This window comes from Talpa occidentalis, unplaced genomic scaffold, assembly GCF_014898055.3.
Source record: "Talpa occidentalis isolate TD23 unplaced genomic scaffold, MPIMG_talOcc4v2.1 talOcc4.16, whole genome shotgun sequence".
Classification (NCBI taxonomy): domain Eukaryota; kingdom Metazoa; phylum Chordata; class Mammalia; order Eulipotyphla; family Talpidae; genus Talpa; species Talpa occidentalis.
This window is the reverse complement of record NW_023601653.1, coordinates 83,881,767-83,895,008: the sequence shown is the minus strand read 5'-3', so window position 1 is coordinate 83,895,008 and position 13,242 is coordinate 83,881,767.

Here is a 13,242-nt window from a genome sequence, read left to right as displayed (position 1 = left end):
AAGGACTGATCACAAAAATCTACAAAGAGCTGATGAGACTCAACACAAACAAAGAAAATAGTCCAGTCAAAAAATGGGCAGAAGAGCTAAAAAGAAACTTCTCTGAAGAGGAAATGCAAATGGCCAACAGGCATATGAAAAAATGTTCACCATCACTTGTCATCAGGGAAATGCAAATCAAAACTACCATGAGATACCATCATACACCAGTGAGAATGGCACATATTAAAAAATCTAGCAACAACAAATGTTGGCGAGGGTGTGGAGAAAAAGGAACTCTCCTGCACTGTTGGTGGGAGTGCAAACTGGTCCAACCACTATGGAGAGCTGTGTGGAGATTTCTGGACCTACTAAACATAGAGCTTCCATAGGATCCAGCCATTCCACTCCTAGGTATTTACCCAAAGGACGCAGAAACATCAATTCCAAAGAGCACCTGCACCCCTGTATTTATAGCAGCACTGTTTACAATAGCTAAGCTTTGGAAACAACCCAAATGCCCAAAAATAGATGACTGGATCCAGAAGATGTGGTCCATATACACCATGGAATATTACTCAGCATTCAAAAAAGATAAACAAATGCCATTTGCAGCAACATGGATGGCGCTGGAAGGGATCATGCTCAGCGAAATAAGCCAGAAAGAAAAAGAAAAATACCGGATGGCCTCACTCATAGCAGGAATCTAGAAAACTTAAATAAGGGACCAGGAAAATGAATAACTATAAGAAAGAAAAAATCAAAATCAACAAACAACTATGAACCAGAGACACTCTATGGGGGTGGGGAGCGGGAGGGGAGGGATTGGGGTCAAAATAAGGGGTTGCAACTGTATGGGGAATATAAAAATAAAAAATATATATTGTAAAAAAATTTAAAAAATTAAAAAAATAAAGATGGGGAAACTAAGACAGATTTTTCAAAGGGAGTAATTTGAGAGAAAACATATGACATACCCATGTCACTCACCCAGTAAGTGACAGAGCTAGAAGTCAAATTGAAAAAGCCTCATGATGACCATTTTTCATTTTGACTGATTAAGGGAAAAAACCCTAGAATTACCAGGTACTATTTGGGTAATCTTAAAGAACTTAGATATATTGTCTAAATACCATTCTATGTTTCGTTTATAAAAATGGTAAAATTAAAATGCCATTGCAGGTTTAAGAAATTAAGCAATTTTTAAGAAATTAAATGTTTTGATGTCTAGAAAGCACATGTCCCATAGCCTATTAAATAGTCAATACTCAATATAATTACCCCTTCTTCATAATTATAAGCTCTAAAATTTATAAGTTAAGTTATAAAGAGGAGACAAGAATAATAAATGAACTGAACTGATCAGTGTTTCACACAAAATTGTCAAATACTTAAATATAAATATGCATAAGGAAAGCATTTTTTGGCATTGCAAACACCTTGTTATCAAAATATATCTTATTTGCCACTGTAATTTTTTTCTTGGTATGTACTAAGCAGAGAAGTTAGGACTAAGTTCTCGGGACTGAGTCATGACCCAGAGCCTGCGGGTGGGATTGTGATGCACAAGTCAACTGATGAGGCTATGAACTTACTGAAGATCTGCTTAGGAAGCATTAACACTCACTTCCTTCGTTGTACTGGAGAAAATATCTGCAATTTTGGATGCTCCCAGAGAAATAATTTTTATAGTGATTCCTTAGTGAGAGCTCTGGGAAACAAAAGTTTCCAAACCAATCAACACCAGATGCTTTTTTGTTGTTGTTGTTGTTGTTATTTTTTAAAGGTTTATTTTATTTAATTTTTATAAATATATTTATTATATCCCTCCATACATACAATTGCAATCCCCTATTTTGACCCCAATCCCTCTCCTCCCTGCCCCCCCCAACCCCATCATAGAGTGTCCTGGTTCATAGTTGTTTGTTGATTTTGATTTTCACTTTCTTATAGTTAGTCTTTTTCCTGGTCCCTTATTTAAGTTTTCTAGATTCCTGCTATGAGTGACCCATCCGGTATTTTCTTTTTCTTTCTGGCTTATTTTGCTGAGCATGATCCCTTCCAGCGCCATCCATGTTGCTGCAAATTGCATGTGTTTATCTTTTTTGAATGCTGAGTAATATTCCATGGTGTATATGGACCACATCTTCTTGATCCAGTCATCTATTTTGGGGCATTTGGGCTGTTTCCAAAGCTTAGCTATTGTAAACAGTGCTCACTTCCTCTTGGTGGTTTCACACAATCCTGGAAAGAGCACAGCTTCACGCATTTTTTTCTTCACTGGCCAATGGAGTTTCTACTGTTAAGCTGGAGCTTATTCTTTCCTTGAGGGCCTATTCACATTTCTGATGCCAAAGTGGGAATAGTTTATAACAAACAGGGATAGAGGACTAACTCCATAGCTGTTCTTATTTACTTAGGAGCACCGTACACATTAAAAAAAAAGCTTTGTATGATATTGTGGCCTCCCTGCAGTGTCTGACCTATTATTACCAATGAGCAATTGTGCAAATTCTGCTACTGTGAGCAGGATGTTTTAGTTACCATCATGGACATCCTGTCACCTAACGAGAATATGTCCAATCCCTCCAGCAACTGGTTGTGCTAATCACTCCAGTTATTTTTATGATTCAATCTTCTGAAAATATTGTTCTGTTAAAACAAGAAAATGAACAGATGTATAAATTGCAGATGCTTGTTTGCAGTTGCATCATGGACCAAAAATAAAATCAATAAGCTATTATATAAGACCATCTAGTGAAGATAGCAGGAGTGTGTAAACAAACGTAAATCAACGACCTAAAGATTACTTGAAAGATGGGAAATATTATCCCATAATTATAAAATGGTTTGTGTTAGATCGCTGTAAACTGAAAATAAACTGTACTTTTTCAGCAGGGAGATAGAATTACATTTTTTTTTAATTCCAGAAGGAGGGAGATACGTGTTTGTGGGGGGAGAGGTATAAAGTTATAAAATGAACACTTAAAAATGTACATGGTAGTCTTTGCTCTTCACTAGAAGAATGTCTTACTTAAAAAAACTCTATTGAAGTACCATTAGTTTATAAATTTTTTGATTTTGATTTATACAAACTCCAGGAAACATACTTTCATATTTTTATGTTTATGCCCTGATACACAAATGTGTTATTATAATTGTTGCAATTAAGGAAGACATTAAAGGGCCTCCCCTGGTGGCGCAGCAGTTGAGTGCTGGGCTGCAAGGCTTCCTGCAGCCTCTGCAGCGCCAGTTCATTCCCTGGCAGCCAGGAGGGTCCCACAAAAAACAAAAAAGAAAAAAAAAACAAACAAAAAAGAAAAAAGGAAGATATTAAATGGGTGGAGAAGCTTCAAGAACTCAGTCAGTCTCCACAGGTTTCCTGTGTTTCTGCTGATCTTGTGAGTAAGATACTTTGTCCTTAGTCATCTCTTTAAGAATGTTTATAAAGCAGACAGCCTGGGAAGATAAAGACAGTGTCTCCTTCCAGAGCCAAGGACAGGCTACTTACTGAACAGTGTGATAAAAATAATGCTTCTCCTCTTAAGCAAAGAGAAAGCAAAGGGAAATTTGCCCATTATAAAATCTTTCCTTATTTTCAACTTGGTATCCCTTTGTTTTAACACATAACACATTATGGTGCAGGCCAGAGGAGGGGGTGGGGGTGAGGAGAAGACTCGCCAGAGACAGAGCGGGGAGCAGAACAGGCAGACGGACCAAAAGCACTGCTGAGGGGAGCAGCGGGGAGACAGGAGAGGTCTGCCGTGCCCTGTGGGTAGGTCCCTGGCCGGGGATCGAACTCGTGCTGCAGAGGCTGTGGACACCTCACAGTGCTGTGCTTAACCCCAAGTACCACCAGGGAGGCCCTATATGGATTTTTGATACACTTTGTTAATTACCTTTGAGTCATTAAGTAATGACCATAACGGTACCTTGTGTGTGTGTCTGTGTGTATCGCATTTCCTGTTTACTTTTGTCATATTCACATTCCCTGTGATATGGTGACACTTTATCCTCCTGTATGCTACACAGCAGGTGTCACAGAAAGGCACCATGTTCAATTCAATTCTGAGTATATGATACAAATTGATACTTGGCTCAGTAATAATAAAGTTCAATAAAGACAAATTTTCTAAGTAGGAAAATTTCAGAAAAATAAAAAGTCATATAATATCTTGGAGAAAAAAGTCAGTTTTATTTTTTCCTAGTAACTGCTATGTTAATATGTTTTATTTTTTTATTTAATAAAATTGTCAAAAATGTTCAGCAAAAAAGCTTAAACAATCTAAAAATAGCTAGTTTCCAGTGTGGTTTACTCACAGGAAAAATATGACCAAATCATAGAGCCAAAGTTATTTTTATTTTGTAAAAAAAATTGTTCAGATTGAAGTTTTGACTTTTCCTTTCTTAGTTGGTATGCAGCATGGTACCTGTGTGAGAATCCCAAGATCTCTTCTTAAAGAAGTAGATTAAATTTTCACCATAAAAAAATGAAAGCAAAAATTAGATTGACTAAAGGAATATATTTTGGATAAATAGACTATCTTTTCTAAAATAGAACTTTTAGAAAAGTTACGTGTAATTTTTTAGTTGGGGGGCAACAGTAGAATAATTTATAATTATTCACGCATATCTGGCCTATTAGTCATGCACATTTTAATAAAAAGTTGAATATATTAAATATCAGAAGGTTTGTATTTCAAAGGCAATAGTAGTAAATGTTGCTGTTCTTTGAATTACAATATGCAATTATAACAACTTAATGATTTCTCATCAAATTTCCTCCAAAACTATTGCATTAAAACATAGGGAATGTTTATGTAGCTATTGAAAATAAATAATAAATAAAATTAGGTTTGTATCCACTGAATATTCATCTGTACTCCAAAGTTTCCAAAAAATAAACATAATTTTTAAACCTGGCATTGCATTTTACTAGAGTTAACATGGTTTTTAAATTTTAATTTTGGATTTCTGTGGATGTTAAGATGACATTCCAAACACTTCAAAGCCAATAGCTTCCATTTCTTTACTTCTTCCTAGGCAAATTGATCAGTGGTATTTTGAGATCTGGCTGTGTGCCCGGTTTCCACAGTGCCAAAGTCTTCTGTGCACCAAGTTAATTAAAATTGACTGCTTGTTTTAGGCAGAAGAAACAGGCAGAATGCTGGATGGTTCTAAAGAGTGATTGAACTATTTAAGCAAACAGAATAACCTGCCTTCAAGCTAAAGAATAATAATACTTTATTGTGTTACATTTGCTCAAAAGAAAAGCTTGTAAAATTGTTGGTTTTAATTGAAACTGAAATGCATATCTGAACCAAACTGAAAATGCTATTCTAGTCATTGAAAAACAATAAAGAAACACAAACCACAAACTTTTCATAAAATCTATAAATTAGATTTTATATACACGTACATATATATATATACACACACACACACACACTTCATAGATGAAGAGACTATGAAACCAGGAAAGGGAGAATGTTCTTAGAGTAAGACCATTAAGATTAATAAATTGGATGAATTAATTGAAATTTAATCACCTAAATTATTGGGAGTTTTGATGAATCCCTAAAGTTTTCACAATCTGTTCCTTTCTAATTATTTAAACTGTTAGTTCTGTAGAATGAATTCTTATTTGGAACTCTGTCCAGATCTAAAGAAATTAAATATGATCTTGAAATGAAACCATGTGATCATGCAATGAAAAGTTACCTTCGGTATAGACTGTTTACGTGCATGCCCATCAAATTTGATTTGTAGATTTCCACGAGAAAATAAAATTAGATAGTCTTTATTATGAAAGCGTGAAGGACTCAAAATAATTGTGTGCTCAAAAAAGATAAGAATCCTTTTATGGATTTTACGTCGATGATAAAAATAGCAAGTTCTCAGTGGACACCAACTGGTTTTCCTCTAACTTAATTCAATCCTGATACATACGATCTGTTGGCGGTAGCCTTGGAGCTCATGGTTAAAGTGCTCATTCCTACCAAGAGTGCTCCGCCTTTTCAGAAACCAGTGACAAGCCATCTACGACGCTGACCAATTAAGTGAAATCAGAGGCTCTCTCCTCTGACTGAATAATTTGTTAGAACTCACGAAAACAGTTTAATTACAAGACCATTGGTTCACGAACATCAGATGAAAGTAATTCCCAGGGAGGGTGCACGCAGGGCTGGCATGTCCTTTCTATCCCCTCTGGAAATCAGTTCAACCTCCAGCCCCATCCGACCCCAAGAATTCCAGTTTCTAAGCACATGTTTGGTTCCTCGGCAACCAGCCCACATCTGTGGTTGTTTATGAGTTTTCCACAATCTCACTAACATAACTTTAATTCCGGTTAGATAGGTCTTGCTATGAATAACAAAATGTGCTTCTTTTACCTTTATTGCATTAGAGCTGATTCAGGAAACAATGGCGAAAGTCCAGATGTTACAACAAAATACGTTTCCAGTGTTCTTAATGTTTAGGGAATGACAAGGATTTTAGGAACCGTGGTGAAGATGAAATATGTATTTCTTAGTATAAGTCATAATATCACACTATGTCACATTTATATTAATTACCTGACACTTACAATGTATAGATTCAGAGGTAAAGGGAAGGTTTATAGATCTAGATAATATAAAGAAATGAATTTATCATTGCAAAACAGAATTTAAAGCAGTAAATGCAAACCAGAAAGAGTAAGTACCAGTGGACAATGTCTACAGATACCTGTCATTGGACTACAAAGTGCTTCCTGGTGTACTTTATCTGACTTCCTACTTAGCTGCCAGCATTAATATTGCATTTTTATCTTACCTGAAAAAACAAATATCACAATTTCACTGGGAAATTGCATAGAATTTCATGTGAGTTCTATTTTCAACATCCCTAATATTAAGAATGAATATAATCGCTAATTAAAGTTGAAACTAAAGTACAATGATATCAATGATATATTACAATTTACACATCACTAGGATTTTACTGAATAGCTCAAGAAGAGGAGTTTATTACAATGCAGAGAATAGTGAATATACATTCAAATTGGGGGGGACATTTTCTCACTCTCGGTCATGAGATGAACACGCACGGGGTTTTCATGGCGGCTCCTTTTCCGTGTGTGTTCTTGCAAAAAGACGAACGAGATGCCAGTCAATGTTACTTTCATTCATCGTCGAAAGGCCCGGGTCACTTGACCTCTATGCTTTGTCATCAAAAAGCAGAGATGAGAACCGTGATAGAATGCATGTCTTGGTGAAGGGTTTATGAACCTTCCTTCAAAGAAGGTTACCCTCTAGAATATAAAACAAAGCAATACTTTGTCTATTTCTATTTACTGAAAATATATCTTACTTCTCTCCAGTGATCCCTCTTGGGAAGCATAACGTGTTTCTGTAATTCAGACTGTGTGAGCAGTTCTAGAAGCAGACACGTATGAGAGACCTTAGTAAACTTCCATTCTTTAGGGTTCTACCTGGTCTATGTGTTATAGGAGATAGATTCTAAATATAATTTGCTGATGCTTGTATTTCCTACCCTTAGCTTAGAATTAATTTATGGCTTTATAATTCATTTAGTTGTACCATTAAGATAAATATCGTGGACACTTAAAGATGCCTTCACATCATTTATGGCCTCGGCAGGGTGGGTTAGGTCTCTGCCAATACTTGTCTACATACACATATAAGTGACTGTACACGCATTTTCCAAGGCAGAGCTCCTGTCCCATCTGCCATCTCAAAGTCCCAACATGACCATCATAGGCTGTTTCACTATGTCTTTCAAAAATCTGAACTTGTAATTACTGTTTATTTGAATATACAATAGTCTGAAAGTTAAAGGTCATATATGCCCTGAAAAAAGTGTATTTTCTCATCCTGAAAAGAATGTTTACTGGATCATAAAATATTTATTTTTTTAAGGATCATTTTTTTTTAAGATTTATTTATTTATTTATACAAGCACTGGGTACAGTCAGAAGCGCGGGAGGGTGAGAGAATTCTCCAGAGCCAGAGCGGGGAGCAGAGCAGGCAGAAGGACCGAAGCACACTGCTGAGGGGAGCAGCGGGCAGTAGGAGAGGTCTGAGTGCCATGTGGGACCCTTGCCAGTAGCCAGGGATCGAACCAGCGCTGCAGAGGCTGCTGGCAGCTTCACAGCCCAGCACTCAACCACTGCGCCACCAGGGAGGCCCAGGATTACAAAGTATTTAAACAAAACTAAGCGAAACTTTGTTTTCATCCTTTCAACGATTCATTAATGAAAAGCAACATAACTATATTCTTTTTTTTTAATTAATAAATTTTATTTTATTTTTATTTTTTTTTATTTCTTGAGCTTGATGGTGAGTAGAGCTCCCTGCCCCTGGGTTCCTCTATGTTTAGGATTTACAGTCTTCCTCATCAGCCCTTCCCTTGTCTGTCTACACCTATAACACGCAGTGTCATCTGAGTCACGTTTCCTGCACCACCATGTATGAGTCACAGTCACACTGACAAAATTACTTTTCTGGGAATTCATTTTTTCTCCTAATAACATTCGTGCTACCTGCCTCACAGAACTCTAAAAAGAAAACACTAACGTCCTTAAAATATTTAGTCCTTAGCATACATGGTACTCCCTGTATATAGTGCCAGGTGCTACCAGCACTATTTTGAACCGTGTAAACCGCAAATGTCTTTAATCCGCATCTGCTCCACTGTTGGGAGAAACCACTCAACTCTGACCATGACGCAGCAGCGGTCACCGTCATTTCTTCTCACTGGCCTAAGGCCCTGCCCCCAGGCGAGCTGGGAGTTAAAGTGAGGGAGATATTTTCTTTGGAAAATAAGACTATTGAAGGAGTCATTTATAAATATGCACGTGGCATTTATAAATATAAATAAACGTGCGCTTGGAAGTGTCACGACGTCCAACGTACATAAAGTGACCCCCCCCCGACAGTGCGCGGGCGGGGGCGAGAGGCTGGAATCAACCTTTTCCTGAAAACAACTATAAAAAAGGACTGACAAGGAGCTCCTGGCAAAACCTGGGCTCTTGGGCCGGGACCCCAGGGCTTCTCCGGGGAGATGGAGCCAGAGCGGGAGAAAGATCCCGCGGGGGGCAGCGCATCCTCCTGGGCGCAGCGCATCCTCCTGGGCAGCGCATCCTCCTGGGCGCAGCGCATCCTCCTGGGCAGCGCATCCTCCTGGGCAGCGCATCCTCCTGGGCAGCGCATCCTCCTGGGCGCAGCGCATCCTCCTGGGCGCAGCGCATCCTCCTGGGCGCAGCGCATCCTCCTGGGGGCAGCGCATCCTCCTGGGCAGCGCATCCTCCTGGGGCAGCGCATCCTCCTGGGGCAGCGCATCCTCCTGGGCAGCGCATCCTCCTGGGGCAGCGCATCCTCCTGGGCAGCGCATCCTCCTGGGCAGCGCATCCTCCTGGGGGCAGCGCATCCTCCTGGGCGCAGCGCATCCTCCTGGGGCAGCGCATCCTCCTGGGGGAAGCAAACCCTCCTGGGCACAGCGCATCCTCCGGGCACAGTCCCGGCTCTCCAAGTCCTTCTCTGCATCCGAGACCCTGGGACACCCGCCGGCGGGCAGCCCTGACCCGTCACAGCCGCCGGGCCCCTGGGAGGGGAGAGCCTGAGCCGCAAACCTGCCGCGCCCTGTCTCTCCTGGGGACGCTGGAGAGCTCAGCCCGCGGCCTCCCACGGTCCCGCACATGGCCCCGCCGCACACGCGCTTTCCCCCGGGGTCTTTCTCTCTCTTTTTTTCTCCCTTTACCCTCCGAGCCACAGCTTCAAAGGAGTCAGCAGCCCCCCATGCATCCCAGGAGGAGCCCCCACTCGGCCTCACACAGGCCAAAGAGGCCCAGAAAGGCCAAAATACCCAAGAAAGCAGCCACCAGCTCCTCGGAAACTGAGCGTACATTTACATAAAGTTCACAAAATTAAACATGCCTTTTATAATTATACATATATTTATAGATGCACATACTATTTTTAAATACAATCAATGATTGCTATAAAGCCTTGTGTTGATCTTGAAAAACTCTTATTTTCACTTGTGGCAACTGAGGAGTAGTGGTTGCCAAAAGAGAACTTATTCTATTCTAAAATAAAGTTTGTGTTAATAAGCAGTACTTTATTTCTTGAGTGGCTAGAAATATTATAGAATACGAGGTCAATAACTGAGGTAGCCACCTAGATAAAATAACTAAGCACATGACTGTCCTCAGGACTCTGAAAACGTAATTTATACATCTTGAGATATATAATTTTAAAATCTGGCAGGATTTATGTGCCTCTTATTTATTTGCTTTTCAAAATGTTCACTAAGTTGGAGCCTCCCTGGTGGCGCAAGGGGTTAAACACAGCACTATGGAGCAATCCGCAGCCTCTGCAGCATGAGTTCAATCCCTGGCCTGCCAGGGAGCTACCCACATGGCGCAGCAGACCCCTCCTGTCTCCCCGCTGCTCCCCTCAGCCGTGTATTTCAGTCAATCCACCTGTTCTGCTCCCCAGTCTGTCTCTGGTGAATCCTCTCACCCCCCACATCTCTGGCCTGTTCCCAACTCTTGTATGCATAAATAAATATATCTTTTAAAAAAAACAAAAATCAAAATGTTCACTAATTTTTTTTTTTCAAATATTAGAGGACAAAAAAAGGAAAACTAGAACTTGGTATACAAAATGGTGAAAATTCATTCAACACAGATTAACAGTGATCTGAAGGAAAAAAATCAGTTCTAGAGTGTCTAGAGAACTTGATTTTCAGCAGAATCCATTTACAATCCTCAAAGTGACACAGACTCCATTAGAGGCCAAGTGTAAGTAAAAGATCAAGCTTAACAGAAGTACTTAAAGAGCCATAAGTCAGGAAGAGTTTGAAAGCCAGGGGATTATTAAGGTTAACTGTTGTAAGATAAGGAGGTGAGAAACCTTGACAGAGCAACAAGATAGTTATCACTGCTTTAAGGTAAAAATCATTACTTTAGAAGGGGAATTTAATTTGTTCCTAAATGAAAGAAGATTGATTTTCGTTTTCATTTCGTAGGTTTTATTTTCCTATTGAAATTCCAAGCAGGGGATTGAGCGTGTTGGGAGGAATAGAAATAGTGGTATATTGTAAAAAGCTTGTTAGGAGAAATTCCTAAGTATGTGTTTGTTTTTATGACCATTAAGAACTGAAATATGCGAGACGTCAAACAACTGGCCACCTATTTTCCTGTAATTTGCATCACTATTATGTTTGTAGCACTAGAAATTTTCATGAAATGAGAAAAATTAATAGAAGAAAGATAAGCTCAGGGAATTGCCAACCTTTTGCAAACAAGTTTACCTGAACTCAGTTATTTTACTAATGTAAGTAATTACTGATAATAGCAAAATGATAGTAATAAGATCTTCGGATGTGTTTTGCATCCATCTCTAAAAGAAATTAGCAGACAATTTTCAAGGTGGGGATCAGGATTCAAATAGCTCTTTCCTAATTAAGTGGGAACAGTTTTCAATTGTCTTTGGTAGAATCTAATCTTCAAAGCATAATGAAGCCAAATTGACAGAAAATCACATCCATAGAAAAATATAAATATGGGGATAAATACAGAGTCAGCAAAATCTACAATGTAAATATTATTCCTTTAACTTCTAAAGTCACTATTGTAACTTTGTGCAAAGTTCAGTATTTATTTGGTAACTTAAATTTTACAACAAAATTTTATCTCGTCTGCACCTGTCAATACCATGGGTTAGATTCTGTCCTAGACACTGTAAATATAAAGGCAGATAAAGTGGATTAAGTATATTTTTGGCTTTTAAGAAGTTCATAGTTTACAAACAAACATCAAAATAATGAATCCATTACTCTAGAGTGGGTATTTTAATAGAGACAGAATAGTGAACTATCCTTATAAAACTGGACATAGTTCAGAACTTCTTATAATTTTCCCATTACTATTAACACTGCCAAAAGTTGTTTTTATTTTATTTTATTTTATTTTTAATTTTCATAGTTTTTTGTTGATTTTGATTTTTTCTTTCTTATAGTTATTCTTTTTCCTGGTCCCTTATTTAAGTTTTCTAGATTCCTGCTATGAGTGAGACCATCCGGTATTTTTCTTTTTCTTTCACTGCCAAAAGTTTAATGTTTTAGTACAAATTGGAAGTTAAACTCAATGGAAGTCAGAGGCTTTACAACATTCCTGCAATTGTTTCAAACTTTCATTAATAGAATCAGTAAATCTCTCACCTTTCATAATTGAATTATCATTTCTTGGTACTGCTGTGAGTGTGTGTGTGGTGTGTGTGCCATTTCTAAACACCCATTGTGTAGAGTATATTGCATGCACTATTTGTGCATAGTGTATATATAAAAAGCATACTCTGTACAATATACTCTATTCCACAAACACCTCATTTCATAGAGTATCATGACCCACGAGTTACTCAAACATTATTGCAGAAATGCTGGTCATTTTGAAAATCAAATATTATGTGGTTATCCTCATATAAATCCTGAGATATCAGGGCTTTTTCATTCACTACCAAGTTGAACTTCTTTGGAAGAATATGCCATTGAATCCTCCAGAGTGTTTAAGTTCGGAAAGAGTTTTATAGCCTACATAAGCTACGTCACAGCCTACCTTCACACACCAAAGGGCGGGTAGAATGCTGGAACTCATTTCCATGATAAAATACATTTCATCTTACATTCTTGTAATCTCTGAGCACCCCCAACAGGAGAGCCCTGAGACCATCAGCATATTCTACCTTAATCCCTCCTCCAAACTCACCCCTCCTATCCCTCCTCTTCTTCTTATAACTCATGCTCCCTGAAAACCCCATTTATGGATAATTATTTTCCCTAAATCTTTGTTGTTTTCAGTTGAAAAATGGCTCATTGATGAAGAAATGTCTTTTCATGACGTCTTATCAAGTACTTCACTCAACACACAACAAAAGAGTGACCTAAGAGTTGCTCTGCTTTGCCGCTTTCCACTTTGCTTCACTTACTTGCATGAGTGAGGAAAAGTTAGGTGCCTTTCTTTTGAGACTTTGTTCATTTGACTACAAAATATCATCATATTTTGTTAGTTAACATCTAACTTAAACTCTTTATCATTGTTGTAATACAATAAACAACTTAGAAGTTAATGTTCTGTCCTTCTACATTTTGTCAATTGCCATCCAAAAAGTAATTTCCAGTCGTCTCCAAATACCTTTCTCCTATATCGTTTTGGCCATCAACCTCCCTTCCTTCTCATTCTGGAACTCGAAAAACTAATTT